Source organism: Apium graveolens, chromosome 5 (genome assembly GCF_009905375.1).
Source record: "Apium graveolens cultivar Ventura chromosome 5, ASM990537v1, whole genome shotgun sequence".
NCBI lineage: Eukaryota > Viridiplantae > Streptophyta > Magnoliopsida > Apiales > Apiaceae > Apium > Apium graveolens.
Genome location: NC_133651.1, coordinates 255,655,175 through 255,677,153, shown reverse-complemented (window position 1 = coordinate 255,677,153; position 21,979 = coordinate 255,655,175). Strand labels below are relative to the sequence as shown.

Genomic DNA, 21,979 nt, shown 5'->3' with positions numbered 1-21,979 from the left:
GCATGATCCAGATGATACAGAACTCAGTTCAGTTTTGGGGGTTCTCCTACTGAAGACCCTAAAATGCACATCAGGGATTTCATCGAGATCTGCGACACTTTCAAATTCAATGATGTGACTGAAGATGCTATCAAGTTACGACTCTTCCCATTCTCTCTGAGGGACAAAGCTAAGTGTTGGCTACACTCTTTACCAGCAGGGCCTATCACAACTTGGGAAGATCTTGCTCAAAAGTTTCTCACTAAATTCTTCCCCATGGCGAAGACTGCAGCAATCATGAATGCTCTTACCCAGTTCGCGCAGCAAACTGGAGAATCTCTATGTGAGGCTTGGGATCGATATAAGGAGATCCTAAGGAAGTGCCCACACCGGGGCATGCCTTATTGGATGATTATTAACTACTTCTATAATGGATTGGGTCATACTTCTAGGCCCATGCTTGATGCAGCATCAGGAGGAGCCTTGTGGGCTAAGAGCTACGATGAAGCCTATGAACTTATTGAACTGATGGCTGCTAATGAGTACCGAAATCCTTCCCAGAGATTGACTCAGGGGAAAGTAGCAGGGATTCTGAAGTTGGACACAGAAACTGCTATCGCTGCCCAACTTAAGGCTTTGACAATGAAGGTGGACACTTTGGCTAATTATGGAGTTAATCAAATCACTAGTATCTGTGAGCTTTGTGCTGGTGCCCATGAGAATGATCAGTGTGCAATTTCTAGTGAATCAGCTCAGTTCGTGAGCAACTTCCAGCGATCGCAGCAACCTGTGCCAGCCACTTATCATCCTAACAATCGCAATCATCCTAATTTCAGTTGGAGCAACGCTCAGAATGCGGTTCAACGGCCTTATCAGCAGTATCCAGCTAAGCAGTACAATCCCCCTGGTTTTCAGCAACCTCAGTATACACCAAGATAACAACTTTAGCTGCAACCAGCTAATGAAAAATCTGAACAAGAGGAGTTGAAGTTTATGTGCAAGAGTCACACTATTTCTATCAAGACCTTGGAAAATCAAATTGGGCAAATGGCCAATGCCTTGCTAAATCATCAACCTGGTACATTGCCTAGTGACACTGAAGTGCTAGGAAAGAAGGAAGCTAAGGAGCAGGTAAAGGCAATCACTTTGAGGTCTGGGAAGGTTGCGAATCCCGAACAAATTTAAGAGTTGACTGAAGAAGCTGGGGCTGAGGAAGAAGCAAAGTAGTAGGATGAAGAAGTGGAACCAAGGAATACTACTGTTGAGCACACTCCGCCTGAGGGTAACACATGGGAGAAACAGATATATCCTCCACCGCCTTTTCCTAAGAGGCTGCAGAAGAAAAAGCTGGACAAGCAATTTAAGAAGTTTCTAGAGGTGTTCAAAAAACTTCATATTAACATACCTTTCGCTGAGGCTCTCAAGCAGATGCCTAGTTATGCAAAGTTTATGAAAGGTATTCTATCTCGGAAGGTGAAGATAGATGATTTAGAGACTGTCGCTCTCACGGAGGAATGTAGTGCAGTGCTACAGCAGAAGTTACCTCCAAAGCTTAAAGATCCAGGAAGCTTCACTATTCCATGTACTATTGGAAAAGTGTCTTTTGACAGATGCTTATGTGACTTGAGAGCTAGCATCAATCTGATGCCTTTGTCAATCTTCAAGCAGTTGGACTTACCTGATCCCAAACCACCTTATATGACTTTTCAGTTGGCCGACCGTTCTATTAAATATCCGCGAGGTATTGTGGAGGATGTCTTGGTCAAGGTTGATAAACTCATCTTTCCTGTTGATTTTTTAATTCTTGATTTCGAGGAGGAGAAGAAGATTTTCATAATTTTGGGAAGACCTTTCTTGGAAACTAGCCGAACCTTGATCGATGTGCAGAAGGTTGAGCTTACAATGCGAGTGCTGGATCAGGATATTACTTTTAATATGTTTAATGCTATGAATTTTACTACTGATAATGAGGAGTTCTTAAAAGTGGAGTTGGTCGATTCGGTGGTCACATCGGAACTTGATCAGTTGCTAACGTCTGATGCCTTAGAAAAAGCCTTATTGGGGAATTCAGACAGTAAAGATGACGAAGGTGAAGAGCAATTGCAGTATTTGAATGCTTCTCCCTGGAAAAGAAAGATTGATATGCCTTTCGAATCTCTTGGAATGGAGGAATTGAACAAAGCTCCTAAACCCCTTAAGCCGTCTATTGAGGAACCTCCATCTCTTGAGCTTAAGCCTTTACCTGAGCATTTGAGGTATGCATTTTTAGGTGATGCATCTACCTTGCCTGTTATTATTGCATCTGACCTTTTAGGTAGTGATGAGGAAAAGCTTTTGAGGATTCTGAGAGAGTTCAAGTCGGCAATTGGATGGACTATAGCAGACATCAAGGGGGTCAGCCCTTCTTACTGTATGCAAAAAATTCTGCTAGAGGAAGGTAGCAAGCCTATAGTAGAGCAGCAAAGAAGACTTAATCCTATCATGAAGGTGGTAGTGAAAAAGGAAATTCTGAAGTGGCTAGATGCAGGGATCATCTATCCTATCTCTGACAGTTCATGGGTAAGCCCGGTTCAATGTGTGCCAAAGAAAGGTGGAATTATTGTGGTAACAAATGAGAAGAATGAGCTTATTCCTACACGGACAGTCACAGGGTGGAGAGTCTGCATGGACTATCAGAAGTTGAACAAAGCCACTAGGAAGGACCATTTTCCATTGCCCTTCATTGATCAGATGCTTGACATGTTAGCTGGTCATGAGTATTATTGTCTTATGGATGGCTACTCGGGTTACAATCAGATTTGTATCACTCCAGAAGATCAGGAGAAGACTACCTTCACTTGTCCATTTGGTACTTTTGCCTTCAGACGAGTTTCTTTTGGTCTGTGTGGTGTACCAGCCACATTTCAGAGATGTATGATGGCCATATTTTCTGACATGATTGGCCAGAATATGGAGGTGTTCATAAACGACTTCTCGGTCTTTGGCGATTCTTTTGATGAATGCTTACATAATCTGGGACACATTCTCAAGAGGTGTGTTGAGACCAATCTGGTTCTCAATTGGGAGAAATGTCATTTTATAGTGCGTCAAGGCATTATTCTCGGGCACAAGGTTTCTAATAAGGGTCTAGAGGTGGACAAGGCCAAGGTAGGGGTCATTGAGAATCTTCCTCCACTTATTTCTGTCAAGGGAATTCACAGTTTTCTTGGTCATGCGGGTTTCTACAGGCGTTTGATCAAGGACTTCTCGAAAATTTCTAAGCATTTGTGCAGTCTGTTAGAGAAAGATATTCCTTTTAAATTCGATGACGAGTGCCTTTCAGCTTTTGAGACATTATAGAAGAGTTTAATCATAGCACCTGTCATAACTGCACCTGATTGGAATGAGCCTTTTGAGATGATGTGTGATGCAAGTGACTATGCAGTTGGAGCAGTTCTTGGGCAGAGAAAGAAAAATATATTTCATGTAGTCTACTATGCTAGTAAGACTCTAAATAGTGCTCAACTGAATTACACTACTACGGAGAAAGAACTTTTGGCTATTGTCTACGGTTTTGAGAAATTTCGATCTTATCTACTTGGGACTAAGGTGACAGTTTTCACTGATCACGCCGCCATTTGATATATCGTCTCAAAGAAGGACTCGAAGCCTAGATTGATTCGATGGGTTCTTTTGCTCCAAGAATTTGAACTAGAGATCAAGGACAGAAAAGGAACTAAAAATCAAGTTGTTGATCATCTCTCGCATTTAGAGAATCCTAATGCTACTTCATTGGATAAGACATTGATAAATGAGTCTTTTCCCGATGAGCAGTTGTTTGGAGTGCAAGAAGAAGAACCGTGGTTTGCAGGCATTGTGAACTATCTTGTGAGTAATATCATGCCTCCCGACTTATCTTATGCTCAAAGGAAGAAGTTTCTTCATGAGGTGAAGTGGTATATGTGGGATGAGCCATTTCTTTTTCGCCAAGGAGCTGACCAAATCATCAGGAGATGTCTTCCTTACAGCGAAACGGGGGGGATCTTGCGAGATTTCCACTCAACAGCTTATGGAGGACATTATGGTGGAGAAAAGACAGCAGCTCATATTCTTCAAGCAGGTTTCTTTTGGCCAACATTGTTTAAAGATGCTCATCAGTTCGTTTTGAAATGTGATCGATGTCAACGTGTAAGTAATATGTCTAAAAAGGATGAGATGCCTCTTAATGTGCTTCTCGAGGTTGATGTCTTCGATGTTTGGGGAATTGACTTTATGGGGCCATTTGTCTCATCTTGTAACAATCAGTATATCTTGTTGGCAGTTGATTATATGTCGAAATGGGTTGAAGTTAAGTCATTGCCAACAAACGATGCAAAAGTGGTGCTTAATTTTCTTCACAAGCAAATATTCACAAGGTTTGGAACTCTAAGAGTCATAATCAGTGACGAGGGGTCGTATTTTTGCAATCGCAAGTTCACTGATATGATGAAAAGGTATAATGTGAATCATCGCATTGTTACGGCTTATCATCCTCGGACAAATAGTCAAGCTGAGGTATCTAATAGAGAGATCAAGCACATTTTGGAGAAAGTGGTATGTCCATCAAGGAAGGATTGGTCTTTAAAGTTTGGTGAAGCTGTTTGGGCGTATAGAACAACATATAAGGCTACATTGGGAATGTCACCGTTTCAGTTGGTGTATGGTAATGGGTGTCATTTGCCTATGGAACTCGAGCATAAAGAATATTGGGCTTTGAAAAAATTGAATCTGGACTTGCATGCAGCTGGAAAGAAGAGGATGCTTCAGTTAAATAAACTTGACGAGTTTCGACTTCAAGCTTATGAAAACAATAAGATGTCTAAGGAGAATGTCAAGAGGTGGCATGATCGGGGTCTAGTGCTCAAGAAATTTGTGCCAGGGCAACAAGTTCTTTTATTCAACTCTCGTCTCCGTCTTTTTCCTAGAAAGTTGAAGTCAAGATGGTCAGGGCCCTTAATAATCAAAATTGTGTTTCCACATGGAGCGGTGGAAATTTTTGAAAATGATCCGGGACAAGCATTCAAGGTAAATGGTCAACGGTTGAAGCATTATTATGGTAACACGACAACCCGTGAGGTGGTTAGTGCCATTTTATTGTCCACTTGATCTCAAGATTCTACGTCGAGCTAGTGACGTAAAAGAAGCGCTTCTTGGGAGGCAACCCAAGTTTGTTGTACATTAGTAAGTAGAGGAAGCAAGAAAGAAAGAGAAAATCACAAAAAAAATTAAAAAAATGGAAAAATACAGGTCTGACTACAAAAGCTTAGCGCGTCCGCGCTGTCCCAGTGCGCGGCCGTGCCATTTATACAGAAACACCGCGCGCCCGTGCTTTTACAGCGCGCGACCGCGCTGTTACAGCACGCGGCCGCGCCGGTTTGGCAGAAGTAGCACATGCCCATGCCGTCCCAGTGCGCGGCCACGCCATGTCCAGACTTTGGCAAAAAAATAAAAGGCAGTTTAAGGGTGAAAAATGGGAATTTTGTCCCAAAATCAATTCCTAACCGAATTTTACTCCCCCACATCCCATAATTCCATCTCCAAATCAAACCCATTACTTCCATTATTCTCATAATCAAATCCCACTTATATTCCATATCTAATTCTCTTTTCACCACCTATATATACATACACCTCATACACAAACTTCTTCACCAATTCATAAACTCTCCAACACAAATTCTCTCTCAAACACAACTCTTATTCTCTCTAATCAATTTCCATGGCACCCAAGAGACAAAGAACTCAAGTCGATAGCAGCGCCACCGATTCTTCAACTTCAAGTGGTGTGAGGCCCAGGTTTTCTACTCCCGAGGCTGAGGAGGAGTACACGAGGCTTCTCACGAAGCCTATTGCTAAGGAGAGGTTTCCTTCCATCAGGGAAGGATGGTCAACTGTTAGAGATGATTCAGGAGATGGGTTGGGTTTCTTTTTGTGAAGAATCCGCTGCTGTGCCTATGAGTGTTGTGCGAGATTTTTATGCTAATTCAAGGGTGGTGAAGAATGGTTCCACGATGGTTAGGGCGATGAAGGTGAAGTATAAAGTTGGAGAGATAAGGAGGGTAATTAATCAGCCAACGAAAACGACCAGTCAAGCTATTTGGAATGTTAAGACTCAGGAGGATTTTGACTTAGATTTGATTGTTGCTACTCTTTGTGTGCCTAAGACTCAGTGGAAATTCAAGCGGGGCACAACTGATTATGCCACATTCCCTGCTTCTTATATGAACAGATTTACCCGTGCTTGAAATGCCTTTATTTGTGCCAATATTCCGCTAATGTCTCATATGCATGAGGTTAACGTAGAACGAGCACGTTTATTGTGGGGTATTCTGAAGGGGGATTATGTGGACATTAGTAGGATTATTCACCATGATATTCTGCGATTTTTGAGAGGGAGCACTACAGGTTCTATACCTTACGTGTCCATAGTGACGAGGCTGTGTGTGGCAGCTCGTGTTCGTTGGGACAAACATGAACAACTTCAGCTCCCCAGTGCTGCCATTGATAGTTCGATTATATTGCACATGGTGGAGTGGTATGGGGGTAAGACCGATCCTAAGGGGTTGGGTTATTCATTTGATATGCTTCCAGGCAAGCGGCCCTATGATCAGTATTATGCTGGTGGTTCCAAGTTTGCCCGTGAAGCGGGTTGGAGAGCTCAATTGGGTGAGGAGATAGAGTCGTCGCATTTGAAGAAATCATCGAAGAAGAGCTCGTCACAGTATAGGCGTCTTGCGAGGAGAATGGATGTGATGCACGTCATCCATAGTCATTTTGCACAGGATCTCACTTAGGCACTTGGGACTGCATTTAGAGCCACCAGAGTTGACATTCAGTGGCCAGTATTTGGTGAGGACTCTGTGTATCCGCCTCCTGACACACCTGACACTTCACCCCTTGAGGGTGAGGATTCTGATTCAGAGTAGGTATGCCTGATTTCTTACTATTACCTTCACCGAGGACAGTGAATATTTTAAGTTTGGGGGTAGTAGTTGAAGGAATATGTTTGTGTGAGTCTCATATAGTTTGCATGTTCATGCTAGTTTAGTTCATATAGTTTGCATATTTTTACATGTAGTTTTTTTTAATTTGGTAGTTTTTATGATATTTTGTTCATGTAGTTTCATACATTTGTATTATAACATGATTCCTTAGATAATTTTTCTAATTGACTTGCGATATTGATGCTAGTGTAGTGATCTCGTATTTAGTGATGTTGAGTCTTATTGGATTGATTTGCATGCTAGAGACACTTGTATTTCACTAAGTCTTATAGGTTGCTAGAGTGCTAGATCATGATCATGGTTTATTTGACTTGTCGAGGTTTAATCGCTTGTTTATGTTTAGAATTTAGGGTATTCTCTTAATAAGAATAGACATGGATATTTAAAAATTGGAGAAATTGGATTTTATTGTTGGTTGTGTGGCTAGGTGTCAATTGGCTAGTAGCCGGCTCATATTTTTATGAGTAGTCTAGGGTTGAATGAGATGGAGCGAAACGCACTCATTCAGAAATTGTGGAAAAAAGAAAGAAAAAAAAAGAATAAGTATTGCGTATAATTGATCACGAGTGGGCTCTTTAGTACTCGAGTTATTAAGTTCTTATGGGACTTTGTGCCTAGTGACCTAAGGCTTTTATGGTCTGGGATCCGCTAACCTAACGTTCGCTATATGGGTACTATTGTATATGTCTTTTGTGGACCTCATTCATTGCAGGATCAAATAAGCATATTTATGTTGTTTTGTATGAATAAAAGCATGAATCCGTATGAAACTCAAATATAAGAATTGAAGTGTTATAAGTTATTTTGAGTCTAGATTTTTATTTTATTTATAACCTTGCGATTGCCTTGATGAGTAGTGAGTCATGATTATTGATCTAGTTGTGATAGTATATCTGTAAGCATCTTCACACACACACATCTCTAGTTTGTAAGTTGATTTGTATGATTTGATTGATCTTCATGCGAATAAATGCATTTGTTGGTTAGTTGAGTAATTCTATTGGGGATCTTTGCATTCATGCATTTTTGTTTCTTGTTCTTTGCGTTTGTTTATGCTTGAGGACAAGCATCGATTCAAGTTTGGGGGTATGTTAAGTGGCATTTATGACACTTTATTATGCTCTAATAAGCTTTGAATTGGTGAATTTATACTCAAGTTGTTATGTGTTTTAATGTGTTTTCTAGTGTTTATGCATTTCAGGCACTATTCAGGTAATCAGGTGAATTAGCATTGTTTTGGTGCTAATTTGGTGTCCAGGTGGTGTTGGAATAAAAGCTCATGGAAAGCCGGCTCGAAGCAGCAAGTTTTAAGAAGAAATCTGAGTTTTTCCTAGAAGGACGGTACGCCGACACTGTGATAGCGCGCGACCGCGCTGGGGTTCCAGAATTGCAGTGCGCCCGCGCTGAGATAGCACGCGCCCGCGCTGAGATAGCGCGCGCCCGTGTTGAGATAGCACGTGGCCGCGCCGAGGCCGAATTTTAGAATCCTGTTTCTATTACAATTTTAAAAGGGAAGCTTCTAGATTGTTGAGGGCTGCTATATATATTCATATTAGGTCATTATTAATAAAAAACAAGTCAGAGAAGGACCAGAGCACAAGGAGAAGACGACAAGAGACCTTTAGCACAATTCAACAAAGGCAAAGACCATCTAGTTTATTCTTGTGAATCTTTGTTTTGAGTTTTAATTTGGATGCTTGTTTTTCTTGTTTTGCTGAAACTATACTCTTGTTTGTACTTGGTTTTATTTATTCGTATAAAGACTACATTTCTTATATCATGTTTTCATCGGAACCCACTTTGATGATGAGTCCGCTTATGGGCTAATCGTTATCGTGGGGTTCTAACGGATTTATTTATGGATTTCATTAGTTAAATTGTTTGATGCCTTAGTATGTGGTGATTGTATGATATCCTAGTATTGGTTGTGTGTATTCATCTTATGAGCATCGCGAACTTATAAGATAGTGTGTTAATTCTTAATGAAGTGAAAGTGAATTTAAGGATTTAGAACTTGCCATGCTAGCATATGTTTATGTATTTATTATGCATGATTCGTAGGTAATTTTAACCATTTTACTTGCCCTATTTAATCAAGATAGATAACTTGTGCTTAAACTGTTATGTTGTCAAATTCTATAGACATATAGGGTCTCAATATAACTGGTGCCTATTCAGCTTCTATCTCTTTTGTGGATGTCTGGTAGAATGGTACTCGTGCAACGAAAGTTGGCGTTTATCAGTTTCGTGTTATCTGATTAGTGTCATCACCATTGCATGCTAAGGTTAAGAATAATAAGGGTATTGAATGAAGTATTTAATGAAGTTAGAATCCCATGTTTATCATATGTATCAATTCAGTCAATCTTATTCTCGTAGTTATAATTGTTAGCGTAATTCTTAGTTATAAACAATCTCAATTTGTTATCATCTTAGCATTGGATTATAACCATACATTGTTGCTTAGGTGCATATATTAGATAGTTAACCAATACAGTCTCTGTGGGAACGAACAAGAAAAGATTCCATACTACTTGAGAACTCGTATACTTGCGTGTATTATTAGCGCGTGTTTATCTACTAACAAGTTTTTGGCGCCGCTGTCGGGGACTGCATTTATAGTTTATATGGTTTTCATCAGTGGTCGTTAAAGTTCATTGACTAGGACATTTTTACTTATTTGTTCCTTGTCTGGTTTCAGGTACTCTAGCGACGGTGTATGCATACGCGTTCGCATACTCGTAAGAGAACACTGGATAAAGCCGAGGAAGAACTTGTGGTAGTTCGTAGGGAAGTTTTTGAGGAAGAAAAGAAGGTAGAAGAAGAAGAAGAAGAGAAAGTTGAAGAGCCAATTGTAGTAGCTATGGGTGATCAAGCAGAAAATCCGAAGGCTTTGATGGACTATTTTAAGCCTAAGATTAATGACATTCAGTCTAGCATCATCAGACCAGCCATCAGGACTAACACTTTTGAGATCAAGTCAAGCATGATCCAAATGATACAGAACTCAGTTCAGTTTTGGGGGTTCTCCTACTGAAGACCCTAACATGCACATCAGGGATTTCATCGAGATCTGTGACACTTTCAAATTCAATGATGTGACTGAAGATGCTATCAAGTTACGACTCTTCCCATTCTCTCTGAGGGACAAAGCTAAGTGCTGGCTACACTCTTTACCAGCAGGGTCTATCACAACTTGGGAAGATCTTGCTCAAAAGTTTCTCACTAAATTCTTCCCCATGGCGAAGACTGCAGCAATCAGGAATGCTCTTATCCAGTTCACGCAGCAAACTGGAGAATCTCTGTGTGAGGCTTGGGATCGATATAAGGAGATCCTAAGGAAGTGCCCACACCGGGGCATGCCTCATTGGATGATTATTAACTACTTCTATATTGGATTGGGTCATACTTCTAGGCCCATGCTTGATGTAGCATCAGGAGGAGCCTTGTGGGCTAAGAGCTACTATGAAGCCTATGAACTTATTGAACTGATGGCTGCTAATGAGTACCGAAATCCTTCCCAGAGATTGACTCAGGGGAAAGTAGCAGGGATTCTGAAGTTGGACACAGAAACTGCTATCGCTGCCCAACTTAAGGCTTTGACAATGAAGGTGGACACTTTGGCTAATTATGGAGTTAATCAAATCACTAGTATCTGTGAGCTTTGTGCTGGTGCCCATGAGAATGATCAGTGTACAATTTCTAGTGAATCAGCTCAGTTCGTGAGCAACTTCCAGCGATCGCAGCAACCTGTGCCAGCCACCTATCATCCTAACAATCGCAATCATCCTAATTTCAGTTGGAGCAATGCTCAGAATGCGGTTCAACGGCCTTATCAGCAGTATCCAGCTAAGCAGTACAATCCCCCTGGTTTTCAGCAACCTCAGTATACACCAAGATAACAACTTTAGCTGCAACCAGCTAATGAAAAATCTGAACTAGAGGAGTTGAAGCTTATGTGCAAGAGTCACACTGTTTCTATCAAGACCTTGGAAAATCAAATTGGGCAAATGGCCAATGCCTTGCTAAATCATCAACCTGGTATATTGCCTAGTGACACTGAAGTGTTAGGAAAGAAGGAAGCTAAGGAGCAGGTAAAGGCAATCACTTTGAGGTCTGGGAAGGTTGCGAATCCCGAACAAATTTAAGAGTTGACTGAAGAAGCTGGGGCTGAGGAAGAAGCAAAGTAGTAGGATGAAGAAGTGGAACCAAGGAATACTACTGTTGAGCACACTCCGCCTGAGGGTAATACATGGGAGAAATAGATATATCCTCCACAGCCTTTTCCTAAGAGGCTGCAGAAGAAAAAGCTGGACAAGCAATTTAAGAAGTTTCTAGAGGTGTTCAAAAAACTTCATATCAACATACCTTTCGCTGAGGCTCTCAAGCAGATGCCTAGTTATGCAAAGTTTATGAAAGGTATTCTATCTCGGAAGGTGAAGCTAGATGATTTAGAGACTGTCGCTCTCACGGAGGAATGCAGTGCAGTGCTACAGCAGAAGTTGCCTCCAAAGCTTAAAGATCCAGGAAGCTTCACTATTCCATGTACTATTGGAAAAGTGTCTTTTGACAGATGCTTATGTGACTTGAGAGCTAGCATCAATCTGATGCCTTTGTCAATCTTCAAGCAGTTGGACTTACCTGATCCCAAACCACCTTATATGACTTTTCAGTTGGCCGACCGTTCTATTAAATATCCGCGAGGTATTGTGAAGGATGTCTTGGTCATGGTTGATAAACTCATCTTTCCTGTTGATTTTGTAATTCTTGATTTCGAGGAGGATAAGAAGATTTTCATAATTTTGGGAAGACCTTTCTTGGAAACTGGCCGAACCTTGATCGATGTGCAGAAGGTTGAGCTTACAATACGAGTGCTGGATCAGGATATTACTTTTAATGTGTTTAATGCTATGAATTTTCCTACTGATAATGAGGAGTTCTTTAAAGTGGAGTTGGTCGATTCGGTGGTCACATCGGAACTTGATCAGTTGCTAACGTCTGATGCCTTAGAAAAAGCCTTATTGGGGAATTCAGACAGTAAAGATGACGAAGGTGAAGAGCAATTGCAGTATTTGAATGCTTCTCCCTGGAAAAGAAAGATTGATATGCCTTTCGAATCTCTTGGAATGGAGGAATTGAACAAAGCTCCTAAACCCCTCAAGCCGTCTATTGAGGAACCTCCATCTCTTGAGCTTAAGCCTTTACCTGAGCATTTGAGGTATGCATTTTTAGGTGATGCATCTACCTTGCCTGTTATTATTGCATCTGACCTTTTAGGTAGTGATGAGGAAAAGCTTTTGAGGATTCTGAGAGAGTTCAAGTCGGCAATTGGATGGACTATAGCAGACATCAAGGGGGTCAGCCCTTCTTACTGTATGCAAAAAATTCTGCTAGAGGAAGGTAGCAAGCCTATAGTAGAGCAGCAAAGAAGACTTAATCCTATCATGAAGGTGGTAGTGAAAAAGGAAATTCTGAAGTGGCTAGATGCAGGGATCATCTATCCTATCTCTGACAGTTCATGGGTAAGCCCGGTTCAATGTGTGCCAAAGAAAGGTGGAATTATTGTGGTAACAAATGAGAAGAATGAGCTTATTCCTACACAGACAGTCACAGGGTGGAGAGTCTGCATGGACTATCAGAAGTTGAACAAAGCCACTAGGAAGGACCATTTTCCATTGCCCTTCATTGATCAGATGCTTGACATGTTAGCTGGTCATGAGTATTACTGTCTTCTGGATGGCTACACGGGTTACAATCAGATTTATATCACTCCAGAAGATCAGGAGAAGACTACCTTCACTTGTCCATTTGGTACTTTTGCCTTCAGACGAGTTTCTTTTGGTCTGTGTGGTGCACCAGCCACATTTCAGAGATGTATGATGGCCATATTTTCTGACATGATTGGCCAGAATATGGAGGTGTTCATAAACGACTTCTCGGTCTTTGGCGATTCTTTTGATGAATGCTTACATAATCCGGGACACATTCTCAAGAGGTGTGTTGAGACCAATCTGGTTCTCAATTGGGAGAAATGTCATTTTATAGTGCGTCAAGGCATTATTCTCGGGCACAAGGTTTCTAATAAGGGTCTAGAGGTGGACACAGCCAAGATGGGGGTCATTGAGAATCTTCCTCCACTTATTTTTGTCAAGGGAATTCACAGTTTTCTTGGTCATGCGGGTTTCTACAGGCGTTTGATCAAGGACTTCTCGAAAATTTCAAAGCATTTGTGCAGTCTGTTAGAGAAAGATATTCCTTTTAAATTCGATGACGAGTGCCTTTCAGCTTTTGAGACATTATAGAATAGTTTAATCATAGCACCTGTCATAACTGCACCTGATTGGAATGAGCCTTTTGAGATGATGTGTGATGCAAGTGACTATGCAGTTGGAGCAGTTCTTGGGCAGAGAAAGAAAAATATATTTCATGTAGTCTACTATGCTAGTAAGACTCTAAATAGTGCTCAACTGAATTACACTACTACGGAGAAAGAACTTTTGGCTATTGTCTACGGTTTTGAGAAATTTCGATCTTATCTACTTGGGACTAAGGTGACAGTTTTCACTGATCACGCCGCCATTTGATATCTCGTCTCAAAGAAGAACTCGAAGCCTAGATTGATTCGATGGGTTCTTTTGCTCCAAGAATTTGAACTTGAGATCAAGGACAGAAAAGGAACTAAAAATCAAGTTGTTGATCATCTCTCGCATTTAGAGAATCCTAATGCTACTTTATTGGATAAGACATTGATAAATGAGTCTTTTCCCGATGAGCAGTTGTTTGGAGTGCAAGAAGAAGAACCGTGGTTTGCAGGCATTGTGAACTATCTTGTGAGTAATATCATGCCTCCCGACTTATCTTATGCTCAAAGGAAGAAGTTTCTTCATGAGGTGAAGTGGTATATGTGGGATGAGCTGTTTCTTTTTCACCAAGGAGCTGACCAAATCATCAGGAGATGTCTTCCTTACAGCGAAACGGGGGGGATCTTGCGAGATTTCCACTCAACAGCTTATGGAGGACATTATGGTGGAGAAAAGACAGTAGCTCATGTTCTTCAAGCAGGTTTCTTTTGGCCAACATTGTTTAAAGATGCTCATCAGTTCGTTTTGAAATGTGATTGATGTCAACGTGTAAGTAATATGTCTAAAAAGGATGAGATGCCTCTTAATCTCGAGGTTGATGTCTTCGATGTTTGGGGAATTGACTTTATGGGGCCATTTGTCTCATCTTGTAACAATCAGTATATCTTGTTGGCATTTGATTATATGTCGAAATGGGTTGAAGTTAAGTTGTTGCCAACAAACGATGCAAAAGTGGTGCTTAATTTTCTTCACAAGCAAATATTCACAAGGTTTGGAACTCTAAGAGTCATAATCAGTGACGAGGGGTCGTATTTTTGCAATCGCAAGTTCACTGCTATGATTAAAAGGTATAATGTGAATCATCGCATTGTTACGGCTTATCATCCTCGGACAAATAGTCAAGCTGAGGTATCTAATAGAGAGATCAAGCACATTTTGGAGAAAGTGGTATGTCCATCAAGGAAGGATTGGTCTTTAAAGTTTGGTGAAGCTGTTTGGGCGTATAGAACAGCATATAAGGCTACATTGGGAATGTCACCGTTTCAGTTGGTGTATGGTAATGGGTGTCATTTGCCTATGGAACTCGAGTATAAAGCATATTGGGCTTTGAAAAAATTGAATCTGGACTTGGATGCAGCTGGAAAGAAGAGGATGCTTCAGTTAAAAAAACTTGACGAGTTTTGACTTCAAGCTTATGAAAACAATAAGATGTCTAAGGAGAATGTCAAGAGGTGGCATGATCGGGGTCTAGTGCTCAAGAAATTTGTGCCAGGGCAACAAGTTCTTTTATTCAACTCTCGTCTCCGTCTTTTTCCTAGAAAGTTGAAGTCAAGATGGTCAGGGCCCTACATAATCAAAATTGTGTTTCCACATGGAGCGGTGGAAATTTTTGAAAATGATCCGGGACAAGCATTCAAGGTAAATGGTCAACGGTTGAAGCATTATTATGGTAACACAACAACCCGTGAGGTGGTTAGTGCCATTTTATTGTCCACTTGATCTCAAGATTCTACGTCGAGCTAGTGACGTAAAAGAAGCGCTTCTTGGGAGGCAACCCAAATTTGTTGTACATTAGTAAGTAGAGGAAGCAAGAAAGAAAGAGAAAATCACAAAAAAAATTAAAAAAATGGAAAAATACAGGTCTGACTACAAAAGCTTGGCGCGCCCACGCGCGGCCGTGCCATTTACACAGAAACACCACGCGCCCATGCTTTTACAGCGCGCGACCGCGCTGTTACAGCACGCGGCCGCGCCGGTTTGGCAGAAGTAGCACGTGCCCATGCCGTCCCAGTGCGCGGCCACGCCATGTCCAGACTTTGGCAAAAAAATAAAAGGCAGTTTAAGGGTGAAAAACGGGAATTTTGTCCCAAAATCAATTCCTAACCGAATTTTACTCCCCGACATCCCATAATTCCCTCTCCAAATCAAACCCATTACTTCCATTATTCTCATAATCAAATCCCACTTATATTCCATATCTAATTCTCTTTTCACCACCTATATATACATACACCTCATACACAAACTTCTTCACCAATTCATAAACTCTCCAACACAAATTCTCTCTCAAACACAACTCTTATTCTCTCTAATCAATTTCCATGGCACCCAAGAGACAAAGAACTCAAGTCGATAGCAGCGCCACCGATTCTTCAACTTCAAGTGGTGTGAGGCCCAGGTTTTCTACTCCCGAGGCTGAGGAGGAGTACACGAGGCTTCTCACGAAGCCTATTGCTAAGGAGAGGTTTCCTTCCATCAGGGAAGGATGGTCAGCTGTTAGAGATGATTCAGGAGATGGGTTGGGTTTCTTTTTGTGAAGAATCCGCTGCTGTGCCTATGAGTGTTGTGCGAGATTTTTATGCTAATTCAAGGGTGGTGAAGAATGGTTCCACGATGGTTAGGGCGATGAAGGTGAAGTATAAAGTTGGAGCGATAAGGAGGGTAATTAATCAGCCAACGAAAACGACCAGTCAAGCTATTTGGAATGTTAAGACTCAGGAGGATTTTGACTTAGATTTGATTGTTGCTACTCTTTGTGTGCCTAAGACTCAGTGGAAATTCAAGCGGGGCACAACTGATTATGCCACATTCCCTGCTTCTTATATGAACAGATTTGCCCGTGCTTGAAATGCCTTTATTTGTGCTAATATTCCGCTAATGTCTCATATGCATGAGGTTAACGTAGAGCGAGCACGTTTATTGTGGGGTATTCTGAAGGGGGATTATGTGGACATTAGTAGGATTATTCACCATGATATTCTGCGATTTTTGAGAGGGAGCACTACAGGTTCTATACCTTACACGTCCATAGTGACGAGGCAGTGTGTGGCAGCTCGTGTTCGTTGGGACAAACATGAACAACTTCAGCTCCCCAGTGCTGCCATTGATAGTTCGATTATATTGCACATGGTGGAGTGGTATGGGAGTAAGACCAATCCTAAGGGGTTGGGTTATTCATTTGATATGCTTCCAGGCAAGCGGCCCTATGATCAGTATTATGCTGGTGGTTCCAAGTTTGCCCGTGAAGCGGGTTGGAGAGCTCAATTGGGTGAGGAGATAGAGTCGTCGCATTTGAAGAAATCATCGAAGAAGAGCTCGTTGCAGTATAGGCGTCTTGCGAGGAGAATGGATGCGATGCACGACATCCATAGTCATTTTGCACAGGATCTCACTTAGGCACTTGGGACTGTATTTAGAGCCACCAGAGTTGACATTCAGTGGCCAGTATTTGGTGAGGACTCTGTGTATCCGCCTCCTGACACACCTGACACTTCACCCCTTGAGGGTGAGGATTCTGATTCAGAGTAGGTATGCCTGATTTCTTACTATTACCTTCACCGAGGATAGTGAATATTTTAAGTTTGGGGGTAGTAGTTGAAGGAATATGTTTGTGTGAGTCTCATATAGTTTGCATGTTCATGCTAGTTTAGTTCATATAGTTTGCATATTTTTACATGTAGTTTTTTTTTATTTTGGTAGTTTTTATGATATTTTGTTCATGTAGTTTCATACATTTGCATTATAACATGATTCCTTAGATAATTTTTCTGATTGACTTGCGATATTGATGCTAGTATAGTGATCTCGTATTTAGTGATGTTGAGTCTTATTGGATTGATTTGCATGCTAGAGGCACTTGTATTTCACTAAGTCTTATAGGTTGCTAGAGTGCTAGATCATGATCATGGTTTATTTGACTTGTCGAGGTTTAATCGCTTGTTTATGTTTAGAATTTAGGGTATTCTCTTAATAAGAATAGACATGGATATTTAAAAATTGGAGAAATTGGATTTTATTGTTGGTTGTGTGGCTAGGTGTCAATTGGCTAGTAGCCGGCTCATATTTTTATGAGTAGTCTAGGGTTGAATGAGATGGAGCGAAACACACTCATTCAGAAATTATGAAAAAAAAGAAAGAAAAAAAAAGAATAAGTATTGCGTATAATTGATCACGAGTGGGCTCTTTAGTACTCGAGTTATTAAGTTCTTATGGGACTTTGTGCCTAGTGACCTAAGGCTTTTATGGTCTGGGATCCGCTAACCTAACGTTCGCTACATGGGTACTATTGTATAAGTCTTTTGTGGACCTCATTCATTGCAGGATCAAATAAGCATATTTGTGTTGTTTTGTATGAATAAAAGCATGAATCCGTATGAAACTCAAATATAAGAATTGAAGTGTTATAAGTTATTTTGAGTCTAGATTTTTATTTTATTTATAACCTTGCGATTGCCTTGATGAGTAGTGAGTCATGATTATTGATCTAGTTGTGATAGTATATCTGTAAGCATCTTCACACACACACATCTCTAGTTTGTAAGTTGATTTGTATGATTTGATTGATCTTCATGTGAATAACTGCATTTGTTGATATGTTGCTTGTTGGTTAGTTGAGTAATTCTATTGGGGATCGTTGCATTCATGCATTTTTGTTTCTTGTTCTTTGCGTTTGTTTATGCTTGAGGACAAGCATCGATTCAAGTTTGGGGGTATGTTGAGTGGCATTTATGACACTTTATTATGCTCTAATAAGCTTTGAATTGGTGAATTTATGCTCAAGTTGTTATGTGTTTTAATGTGTTTTCTAGTGTTTATGCATTTCAGGCATTATTCAGGTAATCAGGTGAATTAGCATTGTTTTGGTGCTAATTTGGTGTCCAGGTGGTGTTGGAATAAAAGCTCATGGAAAGCCGGCTCGAAGCAGCAAGTTTTAAGAAGAAATCTGAGTTTTTCCTAGAAGGACGGTATGCCGGCGCTGTGATAGCGCGCGACCGCGCTGGGGTTCCAGAATTGCAGTGCGCCCGCGCTGAGATAGCGCGCGCCCGCGCCGAGGCCGAATTTCAGAATCCTGTTTCTATTACAATTCTAAAAGGGAAGCTTCCAAATTGTTGAGGGCTACTATATATATTCATATTAGGTCATTTTTAATAAAAAACAAGTCAGAGACGGACCAGGGCACAAGGAGAAGAAGACAAGAGACCTTTAGCACAATTCAACAAAGGCGAAGACGATCTAGTTTATTCTTGTGAATCTTTGTTTTGAGTTTTAATTTGGATGCTTGTTTTTTGTTTTGCTGTACCCATACTCTTGTTTGTACTTGGTTTTATTTATTCGTATAAAGACTATGTTTTTTATATCATGTTTTTATCGGAACCCACGTTGATGATGAGTCCGCTTATGGGCTAATCGTTATCGTGTGGTTCTAGCGGATTTATTTATGGATTTCTTTAGTTAAATTGTTTGATGCTTTGTGTGTGGTGATTGTATGATATCCTAGTATTGGTTGTGCGCATTCGTCTTATGAGTGTTGCGAACTTATAAGATAGCGTGTTAATTCTTAATAAAGCAAAAGTGAATTTAAGGATTTATAACTTGCCATGCTAGCATAGGTTCATGTATCTGTTATGCATGATTCGTAGGTAATTTTAACCATCTTACTTGCCCTATGTAATCAAGATAGATAACTTGTGCTTAAACTGTTATGTTGTCAAATTCTATAGACATATAGGGTCTCAATATAACTGGTGCTTATTCAGCTTCTATCTCTTTTATGGATGTCTAGTAGAATGGTACTTGTGCAACGAAAGTAGGCGTTTATCAGTTTCGTGTTATCTGATTAGTGTCATCACATTGCATGCTAAGGTTAAGAATAATAAGGCTATTGAATGAAGTATTTAATGAAGTTAGAATCCCATTTTTGTCATATATATCAATTCAGTCAATCTTATTCTCGTAGTTATAATTGTTAGCGTAATTCTTAGTTATAAACAATCTCAATTTGTTATCGTCTTAGCATTGGATAATAACCATACATTGTTGCTTAGGTGCATAAATTAGATAGTTAACCAATACAGTCTATGTGGGAACGAACTAGAAAAGATTCTATACTACTTGCGAACTCGTATACTTGCATGTATTATTAGCGCATTTTTAACGACTAACATGTCACAACACAGGCTTTAGAATTGAATGTTACTGAGTTGCCCTTATCACAAAGCTGGATGGTACTCAACAAATTGTGCTTGAGTCTATCCACCAGGGCAACTTCCTTAATGATGACATTGTCTTTTGAAATCAAGTCATATCCCACAGTATAACCCTTGCTGTCATCTCCAAAAGTAATACTTGAGCCAGCTCTTTCCTTAAACTCAGTGATCAGGGTAGAATCTCTAGTCATGTGCCTTGAGCACCCACTATCCAAATACCAAAAATTCTTTCTGTTTCCCTGCACACAACAAAATCAAATCAAGTTGATTTTGGTACCTGTAAGGTCCTGTAAGAGGGTTATTTTAAGCTAGAAGGGGGGTTGAATAGCTTAATTACCAATTTAAAAATTGAGGTGGCATTTTAAAAATATTTTATCCCTTTTTAAAACTTTACCGAGTGGTTATACAGTTTATATGTGCGGAAAATAAAGTGCAAGGAAAGAATACAACACGGTGATTTTATCCTGGTTCGCAATGGTGCAGCCTCTAATAGATTCGCTCACCCCTACTCCAGTCCCTGAGCTCCTCTCCCGGACTCAGGATTTTCCCTTATAATAAACTCGCTCCTTTAGTAGGCGGTGAAGCCTTTACACCCTTTACAAGTATTTATCTTGGTGCGTAACACAAGGGTCACCACCTCAAAATAAATGTATTACCTACACAACTTATCTTAGACAATAACTCCCCGCTATTTCTTTAAAGTTGTTGTAGAGCCTTTGTGTGGACTTGGCTTCCTTAGCTTTTGCCGGTCTTGGATCTTAGTGATCCGGTCTTGGGTCTTTCCTCTTCTTCACGGTGCGAAGACTACTAACTCCCCGTTAGTACGTCTAGGACTTGGGTCTTAGAACGAGAATCACCTCACGTCACTTTAGCTCACTACAAAACTAATAAGACAATCCACGAAACAAAACAAGTACGAAAAGATTTGTTTTGAACTAGTATGTTACTGTACTAGCCCACAAGTAGTATAATATCCAAATAAGAATATTAAAACTAATTAGTTATATTTGACTTAGAATAATACAAGATGGTCAAGTATATTTATAATTACTCAGTTATAGATTTAATAAAGTTGTGCAGTAATATGAGAAGTCCCTTTTTATATTAAACACTTATGGCTTATGACTTCTTTAGTATTCTTCTTCTTTCGGTTAAGCATTAATGGATCGAAGAATACTTTAATTACAACCTCGGAGATGTAATTTTACCTTTAAGTATATCAAATTAAGGTTTTAAGGTATACTTGTATATTGACGAATATAAGGTCAAAGTATACTCTTTTAACTTCAAGCACGTTTATAAGATTTATGAGTCTTAGCCAAGATCCAATTAAATAAGTGCAAGTAATTGGCTTAAGATTGTACTTTCAAAGTTTGGAAGAATAATTACGAGTATTTTATAGATATCGTAGTATAACCCCATGGAACACTAAAAGATGTTAAAAGGGGCTTATACGATATGACTCGTAATTATTTATATACATGATATGTGTTAGCTAAGATCCAATTAAATAGCGTGAAATTAATTGGCTAACTCGTGGATTTGATTCGTCCTTAATTTTAACGGATAATTACGAAGTGTTTATAGATCGAGTTATAATCTCCCGGAACACTAAAGATGTTAGAAGGGATTAAAACTTTGCTTCATAATAATTTATGTGCATGAAATGGTTAGCCAAGATCCAATTAAATAAAGTGCAAGTAATTGACTAACTCGTGAACTTAATCCGTTTTGATATTTGACAAATTACGAAGTGTTTATAGATCGAATTATAATCCCCCGGAACACTAGAGATGTTAGAAGGGATTAAAAATTTTCTTCGTAGTATATTATGTGCACGAATAATGTTAGCCAAGATCTAATAACAAAAATAATTGGCTAACTCGTGAACTTGGGTCAAATATAATCTCCCCATTGGAGATAAAGTACTTTTGTTTATAGATCTTCTTTTTGAGATGATTTATGTGAAGATCAAGTACTTATTCGAATTCCGAGTTCGAATCTTAGTTCTCTTGAGAACTTTGTTTATAAGAGATCTTGTATCAGACCTTAAGAAGAAGTAGAGAAATTAAGTACAAAGCTCAAATAAAAAGAACTCAAATAAGAAGCTAAAAGTTACCACTTTTGAAGAACGGTCGAAAAAGTTCGCCGGAAAAATTCGCCGGAGGTTCGGCCGGATTTTGGCACTTTGGTCGAACTTGGGCATCCCTTTGGGAGGCCGGAAAGTGGTAGTGGATGAGCTCACTTGGTGTGATAAAGCTTGGTTGGGTGAAGCTAAGCTTGGGTTTCAAAAACCTTGTATATATGTAAGTATATAGAAGAGAGAGAAGGTTTTTGAGAAGAAGTGTGTGTATAGAATTTGAAAGAGATGAAGAGAAGAACTTCTTGAAAAAATCCCAGAAACTTTGTG

General features: G+C 39.9%; 2 non-coding genes across 2 annotated transcripts; both read right to left on the bottom strand.

Annotated features, from left to right (window-relative positions):
• Positions 1-270: 270 nt before the first annotated feature.
• LOC141662880 (small nucleolar RNA R71) lies at positions 271-377 on the bottom strand. Its single transcript, XR_012550981.1, has one exon. It is a non-coding gene; the product is annotated as a small nucleolar RNA R71 (small nucleolar RNA).
• Positions 378-10,255: 9,878 nt separating this feature from the next.
• LOC141662730 (small nucleolar RNA R71) lies at positions 10,256-10,362 on the bottom strand. Its single transcript, XR_012550828.1, has one exon. It is a non-coding gene; the product is annotated as a small nucleolar RNA R71 (small nucleolar RNA).
• Between the last annotated feature and the right edge of the window lie 11,617 nt (positions 10,363-21,979).